Here is a 27,948-nt window from a genome sequence, read left to right on the forward strand (position 1 = left end):
GCGCCCATTAGTGATAATACCCGAAAGCTTACAGAAAAGGCTGCTAGTGGAATTACATGAGCAGCACCAAGGGGTGGTAATAACGAAAGGGGAGGTGTGACATAGAGACTCCTTGGCAAAGGGTCCCCTGTTCTTTGCACACATCTCTCACCTCTGACCTGACAAACTCTCTACGCCAACCAGGACTTGCAGGATATTGCTCCATAAACAGTAACGTATAAGGTATCTACAGAAAGCTCAGAACTTGTCAAGATTCATACTCATTACAAGACATACATATGTACAGGTAATATTTAAGGAATAATGTATTAATATTGACAGCATGCTTTATAAACGTGGAGTAAAAGTCAGTCACCAGGGGATAATATGTCTCAGTGACGGCCTGTTTAAGCAGGAGAGAGTTGTACCTGCCCTGGTTGGCCAGTGATGTAATGCAAGGCTCAGTTGTCCAGCCTTGCTCCATCCCAAGACTATCCATGGAAAACCATCAGAGAGAACTGCAAGTAATCAAAACCTCTTGGAGGTAAAGAAAGGAACTTTACAACAGATAGGGGATCACCCAGACTAGGAATAGAGACTGTGAAGCTGGCAGACCAGGTGCCAGCTCATGTCAAGGCCCCTAGGCCTCAACTGAACCCTAACAAAGACATAGCTGGAACCAGTCTGGCTCGCCTGGGTGTTAGTGTTGTTAAACCAGGTATTAGGTTTGTGACACAGGGCCAGAAAGGGTTACACAACTAGCAGGCTGGTTGACCCAGATTCAACCTTTAAAGACATAGTAGTAGATAATGATTGTGTTTTTTGTCTGTTTACATATTGTTAGAGTTTGACAATGTAAGCAAATGGTTCCTGTCTATCGCTGGATTCTGTTAATTCAGAGATCAAAAGGAAATGTTAACATTTAGATGAATTGTGAATGTAGTAATATCATCGTCCTTATTTCTCTTTGAAGGTTGTGGTAAACTACCTGTAAATGGCTGAAGATGGGCAGTTGCCTTATGTTAATCCATGTAGCTAATTATCGGTGATGCTTAGGAAATAGGAGGTCTCCTTCAAAGCTGGGATAATTGCCTATTGTTCACCCAAGGACTGCACGCTGTCAAGAGGCTGCTAGAAAACTATAAAAAGAACTCTAGGGCCCTGATCCTATCATCTCTGATCTGCTTAAGCTTCATCAGGGGAAGTTTGAGTCACAAGAATGAGGTCTCCAGTCCCACCTGAATCACCCTGATATTGGACATTGGACTGCCACACATGGACTAATTCTGAAAGTACTTTTTTCAACTCTAAAGCTCACCATCTCTACTATGAAACTGATCTAAGAACTCTATTCATATCTGTATGTGTAATGATCTCTACCCGATACTCTCTCCTTTCTTTTTTAATAAATTTTAGTTTAGTTGATAAGAATCGGCTGTAAGCGTGGATTTAGGTAAGATCTGAAATATTCATTAACTTGGTGGGTAATGTGTCCGATCCTTTGGGACTGGTAGAACTTTTTATATAATTAACTAAGATTTTCAGTAATCCTCATCATATTTGACTTGGCTGTCTGGGTGGGAGCTGAAGGCTGGGTTGCTATAAGGGAACTGTATTTCTGGCTTCTGGGTAACCAGTAAGGTATTGGGGAAGCTGTTTTGTTGCTGGCTTGGTGAATCTAAGTATTAGAATAACTGCCACTTTAATGTATTCTGAGAAGGTCTCTGTCTAAAAGATCTCTGGCTGTGCTATGCAGGACAGACTGACTGAGCAGAGTGTTTCCTTCTGGCCTTGAAATCTATGACTCTATAACCCATTAGATCCCATTCCCCTCCCAGAGCCAGAAATAGAACCCAGGAGTCCTGCCGCCCAGCCATTGGCTGTGACCACTGTCTCTCCTCCCCAAGACAGAGGCAAAACCCAAGACTCCTGAGCCCCAATATCCTGCTGCTGTCTAGTAAATAGCTGTGTAACCCATCATCAAAGTGAGTGCCACCCCACACCCCAGTAGGCTCACATGGGCGGGGCCAGGGGCTAATCCCTGGCCCTTTTGCCCAGGCAGCTTAGCTGGGGCTGGGCTCCTACCCACATGGTTTAGAAGCAGCTACACACAGGATTTCTGTTATTCTGGTTTTATTTTTCAGCCACTGGGTTATTTTAGCACCACCCCATTGGCCGGTTCAAATGCCTGGAGCTGCCGGTCCTGGTGCGCTGGGCAACCAGGACCAAGGTTCCCTGCTGCAGATGGCGTTACTCCATATGGATGCTGCTGTCACACCCAGCAGGCAGAGAAGACGAGGGGTGTGACGTTATTGACATGAACTGTGACAGTATAGATCATTGTTGCAACCAAGGTCCTATAGTTGCACCAAATCTTGTACAGAGGTCTAGTAAGGTGTCTATGAAAGGGTTGTAAGTTGCTGGTTATGATTATGCTGTCTATATGTGTGTATCATTTTTGTATTTGAAGTTATGAATATTGGCTATGTACTTGTATCTCAATGTGTTTGATTCTAAGTAGCATCAGTGAAGCATTCAGTTGGCTTCTTGAGAAAGGACTGTTCTGCGTAAGTGTCCAATCAGGAAACACTTAACTGACAATGGACCTTGGGAGACTCCAATCCACATCTGAGGAGCCTTCCTGGGAACGTTCAAGGTAGCATGTGAGCAATGGCTGCTGGCGGCAAACTGAGTCATGCATGGACATGTACTTGCCCACATGACTCCAAACTCCATCTTGTTGCTGTGATTTTCCACAGAAAGAACAAATGGGTCCTTCCACATGGCAGAGGATATAAAAGGCCCTGGAAACCCCTCCATTTTGTCTTCAGTCCTGCTTCTGACCTCTGGAGGAACTGTGCTTGAACCTGAAGCTCTGAACAAAGGACCGAACAACCCATCCAAGCTGGGATGTTTGTAGTCCAGAGACTTGATTGGTTTAAATCAGCAGTAATCCCATCAAGCCTGAACTAAGAACTTTGCAATTGTTGTATGTATTTGATTCCATTTGACCAATTTTAACTCTCATCTATATTTCTTTCTTTTTATGAATAAACCTTTAGATTTTAGATTCTAAAGGATTGGCAACAGTGTGATTTGTGGGTAAGATCTGACTGGTACATTGACCTGGGTCCGGGGCTTGGCCCTTTGGGATCGGGAGAACCTTTTTCCTGTTACTGGGGTATTGGTTTTTATAACCATTCATCCCCATAAGGAGCGGTGCTGGTGGTAATACTGGGAAACTGGAGTGTCTGACTTCTGGTTAGCCAGTGGGATAAAACTGAAGTCCTCTCCGTTTGGCTGGTTTCGTGGGCCTTAGTAGTAAAGGACCCCCAGCCTTGGGCTGTGACTGCCCTGCTCTAAGCAATTTGTCCTGAATTGATACTCTCTGTAGTGTCCCGTCAAAGGCTGCTTTCTTACAAGGGGGTGGTGATAACACACAGAACTGGGCACTGAGACCTGGGCCCTTGCTGCCCCTCGCCCCGCTCAGTTGCCCAGAGTTTCCCTGCCAGTGACTGGGCGCTAGCCTAGGGGTCACAGCAGGCAGAGGTGGGTTAAAATTTATTGAGGCCCTGGGCACAAAGAACATTTGGGCCCCCACCCCATTAAAACACAAATGTATCAAAATGTATTAATACAAAGACTCCATTCACTCTTTACACAACGCATTATTAATGAAGCAAACCAGTCCATGATGTCTAAATAAACTACTCAATTTTTCCACATAGAAAATGAATACGGCTAGATATCACTACACAAAGGTGTTCACTGCGACTTTGGACAACACCGATGTTACAAGAATCAGTCGTTCACAGGTCAACAAGCAGTTCTTTCATCTCCCCCAATTTTCTTAAGCCTGACCGTTACGCAGGGGCCCCTCGCCAGCGGCAGTGACTCTTGCTGGTGGCCACTCTGACACTTGTTCCTAAAATACTTACTTAATTAACTTTAAGAAAAAAACAAACAAATATGCACATACACACACGTCCAAATCAGTGTAATTTATTTACGTAGGGTTTGGGGTTTTTTTGCAGACTGAATAATAAAAATAAAGTACAGTTTTCTCTATTCTTTACTGGCCCTAAACAGAATAGAAACGCAAACAAACGTGCTTTGCATGTTCTTGTCTTTTTTGTTGTAGTTTCTTTTGCTTTTTTGGTTGCTTTCGTTATTTTTAGCCTTGCGAGCTAGTAAATCTGCTGCCGTGAAAAGTGATACTTGTATGTTAATATCACTTTTCACAGCCTCCCAGCTAGCTACTAAGTCTGCTGTGAAAAGTGACATTACCAAACATACAAATATCACTTTTCACAGCACTTACACAGCCCTGGCAAGCCCGGAGACAAATTAAACCCTGGATGGGGAGATGGATATGGAAGCAGTGGGGGCCCAGGGCACTGGGTGGAATGAATAGGGAGCTGGTGGAGGCAATGTGGGACTGTGGGGGTGGGAGTGGCAGCAGGGGCCAGAGTTGATGGTGGAGAGGGGGGAGCTGGGGGCCTGCACCTGCTGCTGCATGGCCAGGAGCCAGAGCCAGAGAGCCCAAAAACCCGGGGCTGGAGGAGGCAGAGTGGGCTTGGGCAAAGGGGGGGTTGGTGAGCCTGGGGCTGGCGCTTGCTGCCTCACAGCTGGGGACCAGAGCCAGAAGACCCATGGCCAGATCCTGGGGCCTGAAGCCCTGTGGCCAAGGAATGGAGCACGCGGTTGAAGTCTGGGGCTCGAGGAGGCAGCAGGGACTGGGGAGATGGCGGGGGGGGGGGGGTGGGCCTGGGGCTGGAGCCTGCCGCCATGTGGCCGGGGGACAGAACCCAAAGCTCAGTGGCCAGATCCTGAAACCCCGAGGCCAGATCCCAAAGCCTCGTGGCCTCGACCCTGCAGCAGGGGCCTTGGACTTCGCCATGCTCCGGAACCAACTTAGAAATATCATGAAACCAACTGTCCCCCAGCTCCAGGTCCATCTGCCCCAGCGGCCACATATGGCCCCCTGCTCGCTCTCTCAACCATTGTTTGTCTCTGAGCCATGAGTTCCCTGTGGGAGGGAGTGGGTCCCTGCTGGGTCTGCAGCCAGCCCTCCCGGGCACGGTCTGGCGATAAACACACACACAATGGGGAATTGTATGTGTGTGTGAGTAACAAAGGCTTCCCTGCCCCAACTCCCCCAGGTGACTGCAGGCAGCAGGTTGCGATTGCTGGGCAGCTGCCCCCTGGATCGCTAGCCCACCCCAAAGCCACCTACAGCAGAGTGAGAAATGGCCTTTGCCAGCGCTCACCTGGGCCACTGGGGGCCCCTCAGGAAGATCGGCCAGAGCACTGAGCCACCTGCCCGCAGGCCTCTCAGCTGTTCATGCCCCAGGCCAGGCAGGTGGATTGATGAGTGCAGGAGTCGGGGGAGCAGGACAGAGCAGGAGGGAAGATGCCTACCCTCCGGGGAAGAGGAGTGAGAGACAGACCAGACCCTCAGCTCCAGACAGCAGCATCGGGGCACAGGTGGGCTGGCGAGAAAGCAGGGGCTAATCCACTAACAAGCCCATAGCATTTAGGGTTATTGACCACGTCTTCTTAGATGCCCCACCATAAGTATGTGGCACTTCACCCCCCAACTGCATTTACCCTCATCCCCTGTGGGCAGGGCCATTAGCCCCATTGCACTGATGGGAGTTGAGGGCCAGAGGCTGAGTGACTTTCCCAAGGCCACACAGGGAGCCTGTGGTAGAGCGGGGAATTGAACATGGGTCTCCCACATCCTAGACTAGTGGCCAGACAGCTTGGCACCCTGCCTCTGGCCAGTGGGAGCAGGGAACGCAGGCCAAGTGGTCGCCCAGGCTGTGAGCGGGCAGGGCCGGGAGCCAGGCTGCTTGGCTCCATTTCTAGCTCTGACATTGAGTCACCAGGTGGCCGTGGGCATCCAGCGGGGCTGGGGAGAGGCACTTGTCACCCTGCCTCCCAGGGGCAGGTAGGGGAGGGCTAAGCAGCTGGTGTCTGAAAGGAGCCTGCAGCACCTGAGGGGCCCCATGCCTGGACCCACAGCGCCTCCTTTGGTACAGAGGGCTGGTCTAGATTAGAGGAGAGAGCTGGCCCCACCATGATCCCCACCTGGTCCTCCACTCAGCAGGCCCCTGAGCTGTGCGGAGCAGGCTGGATCCCCGCAGCGGGCCGGAGTGCACGGCCCTAGGAGCGCGGTGCGGGGGGCCGGCTCTCACGGCTGGGCCCCAGCGGCTCCAGGTGCAGCCACAGCCCATTCTCGCTGCGCAGGATCAGCTCGGGCTTGCGCCGCACAGGCCTGCTCTCGTCCAGCCGCAGGGCGAAGCGCAGCAGGGTCAGCGCCAGCACCACCTTCATCTCTGCCATGGCGAAGTTCTGCCCGATGCAGTTCCTGCGAGAAAGCCAGGGGTGTCAGCCGGTGCTCTTCGCCTGGAAACCACACCCCATGTGAGGGCAGGGATGGGGGAGCAGGGACAGACAGACACCCCAAAGCCCACTGCCTGCAGGGACAGACAGATGCTGAGGGGAGCCCACCCCCCTGTGGGAGAAGGGACAGATCCTCAGCAATAACAGCTGACCCCAACACTGACCAGAGGCCACCTCCTGCGTATCCCACAATTCTTCACTGCAGCCAGGGAGCCGCTTGCTGGTGGGCAGCTGGGGTTGGGGGAGGGGGCAGTTCGTGCGGCGAGGGGCTCTGAGCCCGGCAGGCAGGTTACCTGGGTCCAGCAGAGAAGGGCATGAAGGCCAGTGGGGGCTGGTTCTTGGAGTTCTCTGGGTCGAAGCGGTGTGGGTTATAGACCTGGAGCAGCAACCACAAGGCACGGTGAGGGGAGCGAGGGTGAAGGGTGGGGTGTGGGGCTGGTCCCTGAGCCAAGGGGGAGCAAAGGCAGCCCCTCTCCGGGTGCAGCTTGGGCACCAGGCTCCCCAGGAGTGAGCTTCCGACTGGGGCCATGTGCTGGCAGCGGGGATGGTTCTGCCTCCACCCAGCACTCAGTGACCCAGCCCCACCCAGTGTGAATGGGGGTGCAACCCTCACTCCCCTCTAGGCGAGCTGGGGGGGGGAGGAGGAGCTTCCTCTCTGGGGAGGGTCACTGGGAATAGGAAGCTGCTACTTTGATGGCACTTCAGCACCCCCTAGTGCCACGCTGGGGCATTGGGTCAGCAATGACTCCGAGGGGACAGTGCCCCTACCAAGCCCCGCAATCCCACTCTCTGCAGCACAGCGCCCCCTGGTGCCACGCTGAAGGTGGCCGTGGGGTGGAGTAGAGCCAAAGGGGCAGAACAGAGTGACCAGTGGTACCTAGGGCTCCGGCCAGACAGCAGGATTGTGATGTGTCCCATAGATACTGATCAGACAGACGTTCCCTGCCAGAGAGGAAACTGCCTCATTAGAGAGAGGAAAGGGAGAAGGAGGGGAGGGGTTGTGCGCCACAGGGGTTATGGGCCCAGTTCCGGTGCCATGCCCCTGGCTGGGGGGCAGGGAAGAAGGCTGGTACCTTTGGGTAGGACACGTCCGTCAGGCAGTTTGATGTCCTCGGTGCAGCGCCGGGACACAGCCGTGACGGGCGGGTGCAGGCGCAGACTCTCCTTGATGCACATGGTGGAGAAGGGCATCTGGGACAGGTCCTCCCTGCAGAGAGCAGAGCTTAGCGCTGGCCCCAGAGGTGGATGCATGAGGGGCCCAGTGTGAGCCCATGAGCCAGACAATGGGGCTGGGACAGACTCGCATAGGCATGTAGCTGGCACTGTGGGGACAAACAACACTGTGATGAGGGGGGGGAGCATGCACATCTGAGTGGCAGGGTCCTTGGGCATCCAGGGCGGGACATGCAAAACCCAGAGCAGCAGGGCCCTCGGGCACTGGGGAGCAGCCTAGGCCCATCTTGCAGGGGAAGCCCTCCAGCTTGTGGGGCTGGCAGAAGTGAAGGGACCCCAGTGCTAGGCATAGACTGGTGGGGAGGGGAGGGCAGCAGCTGGGCTAACCCTCACAGGTGGGGTGGGGGCTGTGCTGGAACTAAAGGGTGTGGAAGTGGGGGTACTGGGGGTCAGCACTGCACTGGACAGTGCCAGCACTGCAGCTGAAGCAGCCATCTCACCATTCAACCTCCTCCGATTCCTTGTCCCGCATTAAGTCCTTGATCTCCTCCCGGCAGCGCTCCTGGTACTCGGGGTGACAGGCCAGGTTATACAGCACCCAGGAGAGGCCGCTGGCTGTGGTGTCGTGGCCTGCAGAGAGAGGCCAGCGCAGCGTGAGAGCCGCGGGGGCAGAGAGGGACCGTGGAGAGTCCGGGGCTGGAGGGACCCTCCCCCTGCCAGCACCTCCTCCGGGGCCTTCCTCACCATGACTCTCTGGCAGCGCCAGCTGGGAACTCCAGGCCCCTCGTGCCTGCGGGGCAAATGGGGTGACTCTGAGCATCTGTCTCCACTACCACCACCTCCTCCGTTGCTGGGACTGTCTGGCAGTGCCCAGAGGCAGATCTGTCTTAGCCCCATTTCACAGAAAGGCACACCCAGGTCACTCAGAGCCAGGGACTGAACCCAGCTCTCCTGCCCTCCCCCCAGAGCCATGTCATCTGCGGAGGCCCCATCCTCCCACATGAGGCTGTGAGGTCAGCAGGAGAGCCCCCCACCTCCTCTCCAGGGGGGCTCCTCACCCTCAAACATGAAGGTGTCGGCCTCAGCTGCAATGTCCTCGTCTGACAGGTCCTGGCCGTCCTCATCCTGCACAAAGCACACACTGCTGGACGGGTAACCTGGCTCCCCGTGACTCAGGGACCCCAGCCCCACCGGCCCACGCCTCCCCCATTTCAGATCCTGGGAGGATGGGACATCTTGGGGTGGAGTGAGCTTGGCCATCTTCCCTCCACCCAGCCCGGGGAAAGAGGCAGTCCCTGCCCTACCCCACAGCCCCAGGCCCCAAGGTGGGCTCCCCCCTTCCCCCATGCCCAGCCTGGCTCTGGTGTTAGAGCTCCCCAGAGGTGCCAGCCCCATGTCGCCAAGTGCAGTTCATATCGCTCCACGCTGAGCATGCTGGGAAGGCAGCTCTGGCTGGGCCGCCCCAGAGAGCTGGGCCGGGGGGCAAGTCCTGGTGTGACAGACATCACACAGCACCTTCCACCTGGCTCCCCAGGACTCTCTGGCAGTGCCAAATGGGAACTCCAGGCCCTGCCCTGGACGTCAACGAACCCCCATGCTCCCGAGGGCATGATCTCCTGCTGTGTCCCCTTGGCCAATCGCAGGACATCCGTGACCTCCCCCCACCCCCATGGGGCAGGCCCCCCCATGTCCCCTTGGCCAATCGCAGGACATCCGTGACTTCCCCCCACCCCCATGGGGCAGGCCCCCCCACCATGTTACCTTGGCCAGGAGCAGGATGTCAATGAAGTCCACCGTCCTGCCCTGCTTGGATTTGAGCCAGGCCTCCCTGCCCAGGCGGCTCAGGGCCTGGTGGCGCCGCTGCACCACGTCGGCCGTGAAGCGGTGCACGGTGTCGCAGGCGCGCCGGAAGCGCCGCCCGTCGGGTGACAGGCGGTACAGGAAGTCGCAGTGCAGGAGCAGGCGGTGCTGGCGTCGCACCACCAGGGAGCTGAGCTCCAGGATGGCTGCAATGTAGTCACTGGGTGTCCTGCAACACAACAGGCCAGCATGTGCCTGACAGGCCGGGGCGGGGGCGCCCTGATCAGAGCTGGGGGATCCCCGTGGGCTGGGCCTCGCCACAGAGCGATGGCGTGATCTCCCAGCCACGGGATCTCCGGGCCAGCCGGCGGGGAAGGGACCAAGCTTGGGTGCCTCTGACTGCTGCTGCGGCTCAGCCAATGTGGGACGGTGACAAATGACCAGAAAGGGTTAAGCATCCTGCAGGACAAATGACTCAGATTGAACCCTTAAAAACATATGGGGAGATTACGTTTGTGGTTTTGGGTATTTACGTACATATTAGTAGAGGTCAACAATGTAATCAAACAGTCCTTGTCCATGCTGTATTCGGTTAATTCAGAGATCAAAAGAACATCAATGAACTGTAAACGCAGGATATCGTCGCTGTATTCCTCTCTCTTTGAAATGTATAGCCAATCATCTGCGACTGGTGGAAAAACCGGCAACTGCCTTGTGTTACTTCGTGTAGCTAATTACCGGTGATGGACCTACTTCAAAGTCGCCCCGATTGCCTTTTGTTGGCCTAAGGACTCCGGCCTGTCAAAGAAGGCCTGGAGTTGTATAAAAGACCCTTGGGTCCTGATCCTGTTTATCTCAGATCTGCTTGAGGCTTCACACAGGGGAAGCCTAAGCCACAAGGACTGAGATCCCAGTTCTGACTGGACCGCCCTGAATATAAACACTTGACTATAACCAATGGACTATTTCTGAAAGAACTCTTTGCCTCTACAAAGCTCTCCATCTCGGCTATAAATCTGAACCTCAAGAATTATACTCATGTCTGTAAGTGCACCAGTGCAGTAAAACAGGTACAAGCTGCCGACGAGGGCCCTGCAGTACATGTATAAACTGGGGGCAGGAGGGTTCTGGGGTGATGGGACTGAGGTGAGGAGCTTCCTGGCAGCGAGAGGCATGCAACAGCAGGATCATCCCCCAAGAGAGTCACAGCACAGCCATGCCGACCCCACAGGCGTTAGCAGACAGACCTGCGAGTGCAAGCACCAAGCACCAGCCTCCGCGCAGTGAGCTGAAGGAGCTCCACCCCCAGTGCTGACCAGGGCCTGGCGCAGCCACTATAGCAACCCCCCAATGCCTCCAGACACCCCACTGGAGAGCCCCTGCCCAGGCCTGCAGTAACACCCTCCCCTCCCTGGGATCTCCAGTTCAGGGACCCATTCCGTGAATCTGGCCAGGCTCACTGGGGCCAGGCCAGGAAGGGAGGGAGGGAGGGACCCTGCAGCCCATTCTCCCCACTCTGACCTCCCCCAGTGAGGGGGCTCCCACCCTCGGGTCAGCGCGGGGCCCTGCTGGGGGAGCTGCTCCCGCGTCACTCACTCCTGGCAGTTGCTGTTGTAGCCGAAGACGCATTTCTGCAAACTGTCCAGGGCCATGAGGCTGATCTGACCAAACATGTCCAGGGAGGTGGAGCCTGACGCCACCAGCCGGCGCCACTTGGCCTGTGGGGGAACAGTGCCCGTGAGAGCCGCCCCCGAGCAGCTGCCTGCAGGGACAGCACTGCGGAGCCCAGTGCCCATGCAATGCGGGTCAGCCAGCGTCAGAGACAGGCAAACAGACAGGGGAGGAGGCTAGTGGACTGGTGCAGTGACAGGGCTGGGCATGTGGTGGGGGCAGGTGAAAGAGCAGTGGGCAGGCGGGTGGGTGGGCAGGGTATTGGTGCAGTATATGCTTGGGGGGCGGTGCAGGGCCAGACGCACAGTGTAGTGATGGTACAGCATATTGCATAGGGTGTGGGGGAGGCATGGGGAGGGCAGGCTGCTGGTTCCACATATGCCAAGGGAGGAAGGCACTAGTGCAGTGTGTGCCAAGGGGGGAGGGTCACAGGCAGGCTGGGGGTGGCAGGGTGCCAGGGCAGTGTGTGCCATGGGGGCAGGGTCATGGGCAGGCTGGGGTTTGCAGGGTGCCAGGGCAGTGTGTGCCGTGGGGGGGAGGGTCCCAGGCAGGCTGGCAGGTGCCAGGGTAGCATGTGCCATGGGGGGGGAGGGTCCCAGGCAGGCTGGCAGGTGCCAGGGCACTGTGTGCTATTGGGGGGAGAGTACACGGGCAGGCTGGGGGGTGGCATGGTGCCAGGGCAGTGTGTGCCATGGGGGGAGGGTCACGGGCAGGCTGGGGGTGGCAGGGCAGCATGTGCCATTGGGGGGAGGGTCACGGGCAGGCTGTTGAAGGGTGCCAGGGCAGTGTGTGCCGTGGGGGGGAGGGTCCCAGGCAGGCTGGCAGATGCCAAGGTAGCATATGCCTTGGGGGGGAGGGTCCCAGGCAGGCTGGCAGGTGCCAGGGCAGTGTGTGCCATTGGGGGGAGGGTACACGGGCAGGCTGGGGGGTGGCATGGTGCCAGGGCACTGTGTGCCGTGGGGGGGGAGGGTCCCGGGCAGGCTGGGATTTGAAGGGTGCCAGGGCAGTGTGTGCCGTGGGGGGGGGAGGGTCCCGGGCAGGCTGGCGGGTGCCAGGGCAGTGTGTGCCGTGGGGGGGGGAGGGTCCCGGGCAGGCTGGCGGGTGCCAGGGCAGTGTGTGCCGTGGGGGGGGGAGGGTCCCGGGCAGGCTGGCGGGTGCCAGGGCAGTGTGCGCCGTGGGAGGGGCCAGAGGCACAGGCATGGATTTGGTGCCATGACGGGAGGGGGTTACTCACATGCATGATGTCAGTGCTCTGGCTGAAGATCTTCACGTAGGGCTTCAGGATGTCGAAGTGGAAGGCTGGCGTCAGCATGCGCCGGTGCCGCACCCATTTCGGACCATTGCTCAGCAGCAAACCGTCCCCTGAGATGACAGGCACTCAGCTCAGAGCCCTGGCAGAGATCCCGCAGCCCAGGCCCCCTCCAGCCTGCTGGGTCTCAGCCAGCTGGGGTGCTCAGCGAGAATCAACCTCCCTGGTGCATGTTGGGCAGGCACGAGAGTGCGTGCACGTGTGCAATGCATGCATGGGTGGGGGTGTGAGTGAAGCATATGTGTGTGTGTTTGTGGGGGCACATGTGGGCATGAACATGCAGGTGCATGCGTGTGTGTACGTGCAGGTGCATGGTGGTATGTGCATAGAGGTACGTGCGCACGTGAAGGCGTGTGTGTGTGATCCTGGGCACACCCATGTGCTGGTGCTCACGGCTATGGCACGAGTAGCTCCAGCTCCACACTGACATAAGAATGGACAGACTGGATCAGCCCAATGGTCCATCCAGCCCAGTGTCCTGTCTGCCAACAGTGGCCATATCCCTCCTTTGTCGTCTCTTTTCCAAGCTGAAAAATCTTTCCTCATATGGAACCTGTTCCATACCCCTAATCATTTTTGTTGCCCTTTTATGAACCTTTTCCACGTCCAATATATCTTTTTTGAGATGGCGCAACCACACTTGCATGCAGTATTCAAGATGTGGGGGTACCATGCATTTATATAGAGACAATATGATATTTTTCTGCATTAGTATCTCTCCCTTTTCTAATGGTTCCCAACATTCAGTTCGCTTCTCTGACTGCCGCAGCACATTGTGTGAATGTTTTCAGATAACTATCCACAATGACTCCAAGATCTCTTTCTTGAGTGGTAACAGCTGATTCAGGCCCCATCATTATTTATGTATAGTTGGGATTATGTTTTCCAATGTGCGTTACTTTGCATTTATCAAGCATTGAATTTCATCTGCCATTTTGTTGCCCAGTCACCCAGTTTGGAGAGATCCTTTTGAAACTCTTTGCAGTCTGCTTTGGACTTATCCTGAGTGGTTTTGTATCATCTGTAAATTCTGTCACCTGTTTACCCACTTTTCCAGATCATTTATGAATATGTTGAATGGGACTGGTCCCAGTACAGATCCCTGGGGGACACCACTATTACCTCTCTCCATTCTGAAAACTGACCATTTATTCCCACCCTTTGTTTCCAGTCTTTTAACCAGTTACTGATCCAGAAAGGACCTTCCCTCTTATCCCACGATAGCTTACTTTGCTTAAGAGCCTTTGGTGTAGGAACTTGGTGAGCCATCCCCCTTCCCTTGGTCAGTCAGGGACTGCGATGAGGTAATGCTCACCTGACGCTGAAGGGTCAGGGTGGGGGGGCATAGCCAAGAGGGAAGAAAGAACATGATAAAAGGGAGAGATGTTTGCCATGGTCTTCTTCTCTCTTCCACCTCCATCTACAGACCTCACCAAGCCACTGAAGCGCTGATCAAAGGGGAGAGCCTGGCTGAAGGACAACCAGCTAGCCTGTGGTGAGAAGCATCTAAATTTGTAAGGACACTAAAAGTGTTAAGATCAGCTTAGAATGAGTTTTGCTTTCATTTCATTTGACCAAATCCGACTTGTTTTGCTTTGACTTATAAATCACTTAAATCTATCTTTGTAGTCAATACATCTCTTTGTTTATTCTACCTGACGCAGTGCATTTGGTTTGAAGTGTGTCAGAGACTCCCCTTGGGAGAACAAGCCTGGTAAATATCAATTTCTTTGTTAAATTGATGAAGTCTCATAAGCTTGCAGCGGACATAACTGGACACTGCAAGACGGAGGTTCCTAGGGTTGTGTCTGGAACCAGAGATATTGGCTAGTGTCACTCGGTTGCACAGACCAAGGAGCAGCTTACATGCCAGGGGCTGTGCGTGAACAGCCCCGGAGTGGGGGTTGTCACAGCAGAGCAGGGTAAGGCTGGCTCCCAGAGTCAAGGATTGGAGTGACCTAGCTGATCATCGGTCCAGATAACACCAGAGGGGAACATCACACCCTCCATTCCCCACAAGCCCCTCCCCTGGGGTTCGGGCCCCATGACACCAAGCACAGCAGATCCAAGCCCAGAAGAAAGGGCACTCACCCAGCCAGGGCTTCAGGAAGCCGTAGAACAGGTAGTCCTTGGGTGCGATGGCAACTGTGGGGGAGACCAGAGACGGGCAGGCCCAGGGGTTAGTGCCGAGACACACATGGCTCGGGGGTGCAGAGATGCGGCACATCTGGGGTTTAGTGCTGAGACACACACACACGGCAGAGTGGAACAGAGATGGGCGCAGCCCGGTGTTAGTGCTCAGACACACACGGCACGGGGGGCGGTAATGGGGTGCACCCTGGCGTTAGCGCTCACACACACATACACGGCATAGGACACAGGGAAGGAGTGCAGGACTACTGTTATCGGAGCCCCGGCTGGAGCTGCAGCACCTACGGGCCCCCTTTTGGTCTGGAAAGGGGCAGCTGCAGGAATGTGGGTCTGTCCAGTGCCCGCCTGCTCCACAGGCTGTTTCCTAAGGAGCCTTGGCGCATCGCCCTGTGAAAGCAGCCCCCATCAGACAAGGCAGAACCCTGCTGGACACCCTGCTCCAGGCTCCACCCTAGCAGCCAGGAGGGCGGCTGCTGGGGCAACAGGACAGGCTCAGTGAACAGCGTGAAGGAGCCACACGACAGGGACCAGGCGCTGAGCCACCAGGCCCCTCACACAGAGCAGGCTCTGCTCTGAGCGAGTGGAGGACACGGGGGGCAAGCAGCATCCGCAGCCTGGGCCGGGCCTGCAGCGCGACAGAGACTCCTCCTGGGGCAGTGCCTGTGACCCACGGACCGCGTGAGCTTGGCAGTCACGTGGGGCCTTCACAATAGAGAGCTTGGCATCTTTAAAACTCCCTTATTAGCTGTATTCCCTGGCTCTGTGAGCAGAGTGGGGATCCTGTGGCTACAGCAGGGTCTGGAGGGGGCTGGGAGCCAGGACTCCTGGGTTCTATTCCTGTCTCTTACATGGACATGCTGTGTGAGTCCCCTGCCCCCTCTGTACCTCAGTGACTCCCTACCTCGCAGGGCTGTGCGAATGGCTGGCACTCGCGTGGGTGGCACGGGAGACGGGCAAAGGTGGCTTGGCAGGCCCAGCTCCCTGAGACTGAGCTGGCCACAGCTGCTCCTCTCCCTGGGTCAGCCAGAGACAACAGGGGCAGAAACTGCCCCCTCTGCACCACTAGCTCCAGGACCACCCCCTCTCTGCACCATTCTCCAGATTCCCCCACACCCAACATCCCACTAGCCTCACGGCCATGCACCCCCACAACAGTATCAGCCTCACACTCTCTGCTGCTCCCCATAGGCCCCCCCAAGAACATCGGCCATTTGGTCCTTATGACTCCCCCTGACCTGTTTCTCCCCCGGACCACCTCCCTCATTGTCCCCTTCATCCCACAACCCTGCCGTGCCCCCTTTGGGACCATGGACTGAGCTGATGAAGGGCGTAAGATGTCCCTGAGCCAGCTGTTTGCTATCAGATCCCCCACTCGCCTATCACCAGCCAGGGATGCCGGCAGGGCTTCAATGAACCTTTGCTCCCATGGGTCACTGGCCCAGAGGCTGACAGCAGCTCCTGCTGGGCTTCAGCCAGCGGGATGTGCTCCTCTCAGGATGCTAAGGGATGGCTACAGCCTCTGCCCTAACTCCTCTGGGGCCAGGGGGACTCACTAAGGACCCTGGGTTGGCAGCACCCAGCCAGACAAGCAGCCCAATGAACAGCCACCTGCCGAGCTGAGCTTGGCCCAAGACCCGATACCTTCCCCCAGCCCCGACAGCCAAACAGCTTCCTCCTCAGCCACGTGGAGGAGGGCTGGTCTCAGCAGCCAGTCCTCCTGGCCGGGGGCTTTTCTAGGGAGCAGCTGCCCTCTCACCACTGGGCCCATGTCCCCAGAGGTCCCGTCATGGCGGGTGCAGCACACGTAACATCGAGAGCTCCAGGCGCCTGCTGGGAATCCAACCCTCCTGAGCCCCAGGACAGACAGAGAGACAGACAGGCACGCAAACTCCTGGCGCTGGGGCCACCCTCACTACCTGACTCCAGCAACACAGGTTTAACGGCCTCTGGGTGGAAGAGCCGGAGAATGGGAAACCAGGGCCCAAACCACCAAAGGCAGGAGTGGCTGTAGCGCCCGACGAGCTCATCTACGCACTGCATCCCCTCCTCCGTGTTCTGACCCTACAACGAGGAGCCATGGGTTAGCCACGGGCCAGCTGGGACTCCGGCCACGTCTCCGGCCAGGGTGACATGCTGGGCCCAGCGCCCGACTCAACCCACTGCAGGAGCGGCAGCTCCCCAACAGAATCACTGCTGCCTGCTCTCAGAGCGCCTCTGGCTTCATTTCTAATGGGGGAGGGGGGGCTGCCCTCACCTGGCAGTCGGTTGGATGGGGCCACTTGGGGCTCCCTGTGTTATTGCAAACACGGCTCCCAGCCATTCTCCGTGCAGAGGTGAACCCGGGGGCTCAGTGGGCAGCGAGCATGAGCCCTCAGCCCCGGCATGAACTGGCTACATGCATTCACACAGCCCCAGCACTGCATCCCCGCCCTGCGCTTCTCTGCTATCCAGCTGAGCTGAGCAGGAGACTGAGGGCTCCTGAGCCCCGAAGCACCTCTGTCCTGGCCCCGTGACATCCAACTCTGCTCCAGGGAGCAACGCTCATTGCTCAGACCCAGCTGCTGGCTTTGAGGACTAAAGCCAGACCTCCCCTCTCTGTGTCCTGCCAAGCCCGCCTGGCACTGGGGGAGGGAGCTGGACTCTGTTCCCGCTGCTGCATCAGCAACGGGATTGTTTACATAGTTCCCGCACACTGCACTGGGTTCCTGGGCACAGCGAGTCATGCAAAGGGCTGGCGGGGTGGGGCTGGATGCTAGGCTGGCGGGGAGGGGCAGCATTTCTATTTGTTGCTTTAGCTCTGGACTCAGGGCCCTGGTGAAACTTCCAGAGTCACTTCTCAACCACCCTGCAGGGCAGCAGTTCAGGGATGAGCAAACAAGCCCCAGCGTAGCTCCACGTGCCCTTGGCCCTGCGGGCCCAGCCGCCACTTGGAGCAGGGCTAATTGGGAAGAGTGGCAGCAGTACGTTAACGGGGACAGAGATGTCCCCTCCGCAAGGGGGCAGAAGAGGCTGGAGCAGGAGCCCCCAGGCCAGGGAGCACCGACCAGGCTGGGGGCTGGATTCCTTCGGAGTCTGGCTTCAGCTCATCGCTCGTCCCCCTGCAGCGCACAGCTCCAGCAACTCGCTCACCAGAGAGGGGCCTGCGCTGGCGGTGCTGGGGGGCCCAGCTGCACAGAACCCTCACCCTCTGCTGCACCCACTGGCTCCTCTCAGCCCCGGGGGTGACTGGCGCTACAAGAGACACCAGAGCACTGGGCAACTGGCCCTGGCCGGGGCCACTCTCCCTGGCCGGCAGGGAGGGGACAGGGCCAGCACGAGCTCCCCACGTCACTGATCATTGCTGGCCTTCACTCCCTTGCCTCTGGAGTGTGTGCATGTCTCCCCTCTCCCCCGCAGGGGCCCCAGCTGCTCCTGCAAGACCACTGATGACACAGGTCCCCAGTGGGGAGGTGGCTCTGCTTGCTGCCCCTGAGGAATTCAGCCAGGCAGTGCCCCTTGGCCCTGCTGCCCAGTCTGTCCCGAGCCATCACCCTGCCCGGGCTGGAGGGGTCTTGGCTGTGCAGCAGCTCCTGCTGGGTGCTGCCTTAGGCCTGCCCTGCATGGCTGGGTCTCTCCTGCTGCTGTTCCCAGGAGCCACAGGCACTGTGCTGCTGGAGCCGAGAGCCTCAGTCCCCCCTATGGACCTTTGGCTCTCCATGCCGGAGACAGCCAGTCCGCGTGCCCTGTGCCCAGGAGAGGAGCCGATCGTGCTCAGTGGCCTGGATGGGGTGAGGGACAGTCCATGGCTCTCCGGCAGCACCAGGGGCGGCTATGCTGCAGGGGCGCCACTCCCCCGCTTGCAAAGGTGCCAGGGAATAGCTCGCAGGCTGCAGCACCTGGAGCCGTTCTGCCTGCTCCTGCACTCCTCGCCCACACCCCAGTGGGACTCTGCCCATCCCCTTATGGCAGCCTTCTGGGTGCCCCTGGATCCAGAGAGTGGCAGGGGCTGGGCTGGACTCCCCAAAGCAGCAAATGACACAATCTCTCAAGAGCCAGACAGGAACTGGTACAAACTAGGACACAAGGTAGACCCCCCCCCCCAAACACCTGGCCCCCGCAGCTACATGGCCCCATTTTATTCCCCTGCCTCCCTGCACAGAGCACGTTGACGGCCTTTGCCCAGGGTGAGCTGGTGCAGACAGTGGCCTGCAGCAAGAGCAGTCACATCAAGGGAGCTGGAGGAGCTGGACTAAGGCAGCCTATACTCCAGGGCGGATCCAGAACCGCCCGGGGGGAAAAAGGGGATTCTGTAGAGCTGCGCAGCCCAGCCTGTCCGACAGGGTTTCCGTTGCAGCACGGCCCCAGAGACAGGCTGAAGCTTCCTGGGGCTGCCTGGGCAGAGCTGTCCCACAACGGAGCAGGGAGGCAATAGCCCCTCCCTCCAATGTGCCCCCACCTCAAATAGCACAGCGACAGCTGGGGAGGGGTCTGGGAGGAGCCACCAGAACACCTCAAGCTCTGGGAAACCTGCCTCTCTGGGGGAGGCTACAGGAGCCCAATGGATTTAATTTCTTCAAGAGCAGGAAAAGAGGTGCCTAGATCCCAGCTACCAGCCCCTCCATGGGCAGGGATGCCTGGCAGCAGACGGCTCTGCCATCCAGCAGACAGCGGCAGAGTCAGATCCAGCAGGAACGAACTCAGACTGGCAACACAGTGCAAGTGTTTAACAGGGAGGGGATCGAGCCCTGGGAACAGCTGGCCCAGGGACACAGGGGCTTTGCCATCCCTGGGAGTCTTTACACGGAGATGGGCTGTCATAGAATCATAGAATATCAGGGTTGGAAGGGACCTCAGGAGGTCATCTAGTCCAACCCCCTGCTCAAAGCAGGACCAATCCCCAATCAAATCATCCCAGCCAAGGCTTTGTCAAGCCTGACCTTAAAAACTTCCAAGGAAGGAGATTCTACCACCTCCCTAGGTAACGCATTCCAGTGTTTCACCACCCTCCTAGTGAAAAAGTTTTTCCTAATATCCAACCTAAACCTCCCCCACTGCAACTTGAGACCATTACTCCTTGTCCTGTCATCTTCTACCACTGAGAATAGTCTAGAACCATCCTCTCTGGAACCACCTCTCAGGTAGTTGAAAGCAGCTATCAAATCCCCCCTCATTCTTCTCTTCTGCAGACTAAACAATCCCAGTTCCCTCAGCCTCTCCTCATAAGTCATGTGTTCCAGACCCCTAATCATTTTTGTTGCCCTTCGCTGGACTCTCTCCAATTTATCCACATCCTTCTTGTAGTGTGGGGCCCAAAACTGGACACAGTACTCCAGATGAGGCCTCACCAATGTCGAATAGAGGGGAACGATCACGTCCCTCGATCTGCTCGCTATGTCCCTACTTATACATCCCAAAATGCCATTGGCCTTCTTGGCAACAAGGGCACACTGCTGACTCATATCCAGCTTCTCGTCCACTGTCACCCCTAGGTCCTTTTCCACAGAACTGCTGCCTAGCCATTCGGTCCCTAGTCTGTAGCTGTGCATTGGGTTCTTCCGTCCTAAGTGCAGGACCCTGCACTTATCCTTATTGAACCTCATCAGGTTTCTTTTGGCCCAATCCTCCAATTTGTCTAGGTCCCTCTGTATCGTATCTACCAGTCCTCCCAGTTTAGTATCATCCGCAAATTTGCTGAGAGGGCAATCCACACCATCCTCCAGATCATTTATGAAGATATTGAACAAAACCGGCCCCAGGACCGACCCCTGGGGCACTCCACTTGACACCGGCTGCCAACTAGACATGGAGCCATTGATCACTACCCGTTGAGCCCGACAATCTAGCCAACTTGCTACCCACCTTATAGTACATTCATCCAGCCCATACTTCTTTAACTTGCTGACAAGAATACTGTGGGAGACCGTGTCAAAAGCTTTGCTAAAGTCAAGAAACAATACATCCACTGCTTTCCCTTCATCCACAGAATCAGTAATCTCATCATAGAAGGCGATTAGATTAGTCAGGTATGACCTTCCCTTGGTGAATCCATGCTGACTGTTCCTGATCACTTTCCTCTCGTGTAAGTGCTTCAGGATTGATTCCTTGAGGACCTGCTCCATGATTTTTCCGGGGACTGAGGTGAGGCTAACTGGCCTGTAGTTCCCAGAATCCTCCTTCTTCCCTTTTTTAAAGATTGGCACTACATTAGCCTTTTTCCAGTCATCTGGGACTTCCCCCGTTCGCCACGAGTTTTCAAAGATAATGTCCCTTTGCAACGCTCCCTCCAGCACAGCCAGGAGCTCGGGGCTGGCTGAAGGGAGCTCTGGGGAGGGTCTCTGCCTTGTGTGAAACTGGCAGTCAGATTAGAGGAGCAGAATGGTCCCTCCTGGCCTGACCCACCCTGCATTCAGCTCTGGGCCCCCTGGACAGTAACCCAATCCCAGGGGTCAAGGCCAGAAGAGGCTGCTGGGCCCACACAGTGCAGAACGCAGGGGAGAGCAGCCAAGGTGGCAGGGAAGGATTGGTTCACCCGGGCAGAGGAGCGAGTCAGTTGAGCCAAGGGGCCTGCACTGATTATGTATGAGAACACGAGGGTTGTAACCCATGGGGCTGGGGGGTTGACCTGGAGCAGAGGGAAACCCAGGCTGGACAGTGCGGACCCTGGGGAGCTATTGCAGGGAGACGGCCATTAGCTCCCCAGGCGGATTGTCCCCTCTGGTGCCTTCCCCAGGGCTCTGGTCGGGCTGCTCTGCAGGGTCTCAGGTGACTGGCTCCCAGCCCTGCCCTGGGGAAGTCAGGAAAGCCTTCATACCACCATGATGTCACACTGGGGGTAAGGGACTGGCTGGGAGCCCTGTCCCTTGGGATGTTCACAGCTAGCCTGGCCAGGGCCCTGGAGAACAGATTGCTGGGGCCAGTCCTGCTTAGGTTCCGAGGTCACGGGCTAGAGGGGCCCAGCTGGTGTTTCCCATCTCTGGCCCCACAAGTTGTGTCTATAGTGCATGTAGACACCCGTGACCTGCCCATGTCAGCTGACTCGGACTCAGGGCTGTAAATCTGAGATATAGACATTTGGGCTCAACTGGAGCCCAAGATCTGGGACCCCACAGGGAGGAGGTCCCAGAGGCCAGGCTCCAGCTGGAATATCTACACTGCAGGGTAACAGCCCCACAGTCTGAGCCCGAGCCAGCTACAGGTGTCTATGTGCTGTACGGACATACCCTCAGAGCCTCACCACCACCCCCAGAAGTCAGCGTACCTGAGGCTGTTGTGATCGGCTTGAGGAAATCAGGGTGCACCAGGCACAGGACTGGCAGGAAGGGCCCCATCCATGTCACAAAGGCCTGGGAGAATGTAGCCACTGTTTGGGACACCAGGCTCAGCCCCTCCTCACCAGGTATGAACTGCAGGAGGGACGGGGCAGAGTTAATATAGGAGGGACCCAATCTTACCCGGGACTCCTGAGCAAGTCAGTGCATGCCAGGCAGGGGCAGAATCGGATCCTGTGATCAGAGGCAGGACTGCCGTGGGCAATGCCTCACCAAGTGTATCTGTCAAGACCCTCACTCCTGCCCAGTGCTCACATCCCATCCATCTTGGGGGATGCTCCCCGGAGCAGGCAATACATTTCCGAGACTGCCCCTCTCCCCAGGGACCTACACACTGACCCGACCCCTAGTGTCAGGGACCCTCTGACACCAACCCTATCTCCCCTCACTGCGCTGGTGGCTGCTCTGAGGCCAAACATGCCTCACTCCAAGCAGCCAGTTGGGTCCCCTAGGTCCCTCTGTGCTCTGAGGGGCAGAGTTCCTGCAATGCCCGATGTCACAGCACATGGTGATTGGCTATGCCCTTGCCAAAGCTACCCCAGGTGGGGCCATCCTGCCAGGGGCTTTATAACCCTCCCTGCTCCACAGCAAAGGCGGCCGAACAGGCCCAGGGGCCACTTACCACCAATGCAGGCAGAGCCATTGGGGTGCAGCTGGCTGGCAGGGGTGTCACGGGGCTGGGCCAGGGAGCATGGCAGGGGCCAGTGGTGAGCAGAGATGCTTCTATGGATTGGTTCCCTTAGAGCCCCTGCCACTGGGCAAGTGTCTGGGCACCAGCACCCAGAGACACCCACCAGGGCACATCCCACGCTGAGCCTGGGGCCCTGCCTGGAGAATGTGGCATTTGAGTGCAGGGCACTGAGTGGTTAGGGGGCCATTTGCACCCCTGTCTCACTCTGCATGTGGGCCGGCATCCCACCTGCCCCATCCAGTGCCAGAGATGGATCCCAGGGCCCTGCCGTATCGGGGGTGCATCAGAGCCAGCAACCATAGGAAGGGCCCCACCCACAGCAGGATGGGGAGCAGCAGTGTGGCCAATGCCTCTGCCTCCAGCTCAGGCCCGCCTTGTTGGGTCAGGAAGTCTGACTGAGTTCAGACGCTGCTCACTCTGGTGCCAGACAGGGCGTGTGCCGAGAACCTGGTGGAGCTGTCCCAGGACCCTCGTCTCCTACCCCTGCTCGGTCCCAACCCCATTCCCATGTGTCATGCAGCTGCAGTGAGCACGGCGCCCTGAGCAACCTGCCATGCCATGCTCCCCTTGCCAGCACCAGCTGGGGCCAAAGCCCTTCACCTGGGAGAGAGGGAGAGGCTTGAACCAGCAGGGTCACCTGCCCCCAGCCCTCTCAGGGGCTATTCTACCAGCCCCTCCCTTGGGGTGGGCAAGGGTGGCTCCTCCCAGCAGGGGTCAAGCCACGTGTCAGTGGCAACAAGGAGTAAGAGGGGAGAGAAGACACTCACCCCCTTCTCGCCCCCACGGGACATGACACCTACCGTCCCCAAGTGTCCCAGCAGCCAGTTGCGACGTGGGGGCTCCGGGAAGCAGCGCAGCCGCTGGCAGGTCACATAGTAGCGGTGCCAGGATCTCCCAAGTTGCAGGAGGGTGCGGAAGAGCAGGGCCAGCAGAGCAAGGAGCAGGGCGGAGATGGTGTAGGCGCAGAAGGGGGTCCGCTCCATGCTCAGCAGCTCCAGCACCCAGTCCGTGAGCAGTAGCATCCTGTGGGGAAAGACCGGGCTGTAACCGCGGGTGAACTGCCACTGGGTTCCTTTGTTACAAGCTGTATGTACGTTACTGAGCTGCTGAGAGGTAGATACGCTGGAGGGTAGGGAAGGGTCCAGAGTGACCTAGACAAATTGGAGGATTGGGCCAAAGGAAATCTGATGAGGTTCAACAAGGACAAGTGCAGAGTCCTGCACTTAGGAAGGAGGAATCCCATGCACCGCTACAGGCTAGGGAACCAACTGGCTAAGCAGCAGTTCTGCAGAAAAGGACCTGGGGATTACAGTGGATGAGAAGCTGGATATGAGTCAGCAGTGTGCCCTTGTTGCCAAGAAGGCCAACAGCATATTGGTAGGAGCACTGCCAGCAGGTGCATTAGTAGGAGCACTGCCAGCAGATCGAGGGAAGTGATTATTCCCCTCTATTCGGCACTGGTGAGGCCACACCTGGAGTACTGCATCCAGTTTTGGGCCCCCCACCTCAGAAAGGATGTGGACAAATTTGAGAGAGTCCAGCGGCGGGCAATGAAAATGATTAGAGGGCTGGGGCACCTGACTTACGTGGAGAGGCTGAGGGAACTGGGCTTGTTTAGTCTGCAGAAGAGAAGAGTGAGGGGGGTTTTGATAGCAGCCTTCAACTACCCGAAGGGGGATTCCAAAGAGGATGGAGCTCGGCTGTTCTCAGTGGTAGCAGATGACAGAACAAGAAGCAATGGTCTCAAGTTGCAGTGGGGGAGGTCTAGGCTGGATATTAAGAAACACTATTTCACTAAGGGGGGTGGTAAAGCACTGGAATGGGTTCTCTAGGGAGATGGTGGAATCTCCATCCTTCAAGGTTTTTAAGGCCCAGCTTGACAAAGCCTTGGCTGGGATGATTTAGTTGGGGTTGGTCCTGCTTTGAGCAGGGGGTTGGACTAGATGACCTCCTGAGGTCTCTTCCAACCCTAATCTTCTATGATTTTGTGTGTGAGCCAGGAGAGAACCCAGCCCCCTTAGCCAGCCAATAACCCTTCCTGCTCCTAACCCCCCGCGCTCCCCCACACAGCCAATAGCTCTTTCTGCTCCCCAGAGGCAGCGTGTGTGTGTGTGTGGGGGGGGTCACACAGGGTCACATGTCCCCCTCTCCCCCAAGACTTCTACCAGGGCTTATATCCACCGGAGCCAACTGGCTCTTCCCCAGGGCACAGGCTGGGGCTGGCTGGTGTATGAGACTCGCTGCCAACTTCTCCCCCTCCTCACGCAGGCCTGGGCTCTGCAAAACTGCCGTGAGCTTCCCCTGGGCGGGCAGGGCAAGGTACTTGGCAGCAGGGCGCTGGCTCCCTCGACCATGCTGCAGAGTGGCTAGTGCTTGCACCTCTTCCCGGCTCCTGCTCCCTCCGCATACAGCTGGCTCTAGCCCTCCGTGCCCAGCACCTCCCTGGCACAGCTAGCTCCTTTCCTGCCCTTCCCCCTGCACAGAGATGGCTCAGGGCTGCCGCACAGAGCTGGACCTTGCCCCAGCTGCCTGCAGGCTCAGGGCGGTTCCCGCCCAGCTAGAGCCTCTCCCGGACCCTCCTGCACACAGCTGGCTCCAAGCTTTTACTCCCGGCGCCTCCAGCTCCTGCCCGTCTCCCCCCATCACACAGCTGGGGCTGGGCTCTCCTGGGGGGCACAACGGCCATTCCCCACCTGTCTACCTACCACAAAGCCGGTCTTCCCCAGGCCCTGGCTTCCTTACCTGCCAGAGCTCCCTGGACACCAGCTGCAGCAGCCTTTCCCTTGGGTCCTACAGCCTGACAAGTCTGGTGCAGCCAAGGAGGGACTTCCCCGTCGCGGTGGGCTGTAACCTCAAGCAGCTGCCTGCAAGACCGGTCCCCAGCTGAGACTCCATAGCACGGCGTGCAAAGCCGCTCCGGAAACCAAAACGCCTTTGTCTCCGGCGCGCCTGCCCCGAGCCCCGCTGCGTGCCCCAGAGCCTTTGCATCGCTCCGCGCCCTCAACAGTTATGGGGCACCTCTGCTGCCGCCCCGCCAACAGGCCCCTGCCCCCCACCCCCGGCTCCCGGCTCCCGGCTCCCCCTCACAGCCCGGGGCATTCGCTGCTGCCAGGATCCCGGCTCATGGGAAGCCCCGCTGACACCGAGCGGGGGTCTGGACCATGCAGAGCCCGGCCCGGGCAGGGGACGAACCAGGCGCTCCGCTCACCTGGGCCGGGCACGGACGCTGGGACTCACGGGCTAAGCTCCGGGAGCGGCCTTCATAGCCAGGCGGGGCCAGAGGAGGGGCTCGGCTCGGCTCGGCTCCGTGGGTGATGGGCTCCAGGCTGGGACACGATCGCCCCCTATCGGGGGTCCGCGCGGGTCGGGGTGTGGCTCCGAGCGGCCGCAGCCCGGGGCCGTCGCTTGGCTCCAGCACCGGCAGAGCCCAGCCCGCCAGCTCCAGAGAGCGGGGACCGCAGCTCACACCCCAGCCCGCAGGGCCCGGGAACCACCTCTGCTCTTGTATCAGCAGCTGATTTGTCTGCCCGGTTCCACCCGGGGGGCACCTGTGCCGCTGCCCCTCCCCAGCTCTCCCCATAGCGACTCCAGAGGCCGCAGCGCTATGCTGGTGCCAGCCAGGGGCCCTTGTCCCTCTGGCGAGGGGGCAGGGAGCCCAGCCTGGTGCTCAGGGCCTCTGCAGCTGGCCGGAAGCGGGAGGGGAAAGCCCACCCTCCCCCCACCAGCCAGCGTGAATTGGCTCTGCACTGGATGAACCCGGCCCCATCGCACGAAGCCACTGCACAGACCCAAACACACACCCAGGGAGCCCATCCAGAACAGTGTCATTTTCAGAAAAAGCCCAGCTAACCCGCCACTTTACACCCCGTGAACATCTGACACCCACAGCCTGGGACTGCTCCATTGTGTGTGTCTGAAAGCGAAGTTAGGGAGCGTAAACAAACAGTAATCCAGGTTGCTTTGAGACCTCATTCAAAGTTAAACATGCAGGAAGTTAACACACTGTTAATCTTTCATCAATTTACCTCTACTAGCAAATTGACACCAGTTACGGTACAGAATAAAAAACTAGCTTGGAACGCAGTCATAACTCCATATTAATAATGGTGCTCGCTGGTCACTGGCGGTGAGTGACCCTGGGCCTCAGCACATACAAGTGTGAGTCTCTTCAGGGGCCAAAGGAGCAGCTCTGGAGCTTCAGTAGACCTCTAGGGCTATGGCGTCACTGCAAAACCAGATGTGTTTTTACATGGGCATAGGACTGATCAAGTACAACCCTAGTGGAGACAAGGCTCTGGAATTTCTACTTCCATCTAGCTAGGTGAGCTCAAGCTTAAGTGTGTGCGTGCGGGGGTCTAGTGTTGACCTCAGCAAGTTGCATGTAGGTAAAAACTACTTGTTCCTCGTCTCCACTAGGGCTGTATATTGAGATGCAGAGAATTTAAGGCCAGAAGAGACCATTAGATCAGCGTTTCCCAAGCTGTGCTCCGCGGAACACTGGTGTTCCACACGACGTGAAGAGGTGTTCAGTGAAAGAATCGAGAGTTTAATTTTGACTCTTGCCCTTGATTTTTGTACTACTTTATACGCGCTTTCCAGTTCGAAATTGTTAGTTCAAGTTATTTTAAATTTATATTTTTGCTTTGTTTTATAAAATAAAATATATTTGAGCATAAATAACGCAATTTTTTATTTGAAAACCAAACAACTACAGAATAATATTATAAGTATTCGGTAATAGACTAAAAAGTGCTCCGTGGCCAAAACAGTTTGGGAGACGCTGCATTAGATCATCCAGTCTGACCTCCACAGGCCCTTCCACGTCACTCAGCTACCCCTGCATTGAGCCCAGTAACTTGCGTTGGACTAAAGCATCTCCCAGAAAGGCCTCCAGCCTGGATCTGTAAACATCAAGAAATGGAGAATCCACCACTTCCCCTGGGAGTTTATTCCAATGGCTAATCCCCCTTTACAGAGCTATCACCCCTGTATAGGGTGACCACATGTTCCGATTTTTGGTTCTCTCTCTCATATAGGCTCCTATTACCCCTCACCCCCCTGTCCCAATTTTTCACATTTGCTGTCTGGTCACCCTACCCCTGTAGAAACAACTGTTTTGTCAGTGAAGATGTAGCCGACGTATGTCAAAGCTCACGTCCGTGTGACAAGGCTGAATCCCCACTCTGTCACTCCGAGTGCAGAAGGTGGGGGCCTGCAAGGCTTCTAAAAATTAATACTGGCCACTCCAAGCTTGTATTACACTCCCAAGGTTACAGCTTTTCTCTGACCTTGACTTGGTAAACTGTGCCTCCACCCAAAAGCAAAAAAAAAAACCCAAAACCAACCCTTGGGAATTCCTCCCTGTGGGGTACCCTCAAGCCCTTTCACGCCCCTCCGGGGAAGAGCTGAGAAAGAAAACAAAGGAAATTAGCTGTTGCCACCAGCTAATCAAACAACAT

At 57.0% G+C, this 27,948-nt stretch overlaps 1 pseudogene; it reads right to left on the reverse strand.

Annotated features, from left to right (window-relative positions):
• Nucleotides 1-6,029: 6,029 nt before the first annotated feature.
• Nucleotides 6,030-25,418, reverse strand: LOC141974857 (ultra-long-chain fatty acid omega-hydroxylase-like; annotated as a pseudogene).
• Between the last annotated feature and the right edge of the window lie 2,530 nt (nt 25,419-27,948).

The sequence above is a fragment of the Natator depressus genome, chromosome 20, assembly GCF_965152275.1.
Source record: "Natator depressus isolate rNatDep1 chromosome 20, rNatDep2.hap1, whole genome shotgun sequence".
NCBI lineage: Eukaryota > Metazoa > Chordata > Testudines > Cheloniidae > Natator > Natator depressus.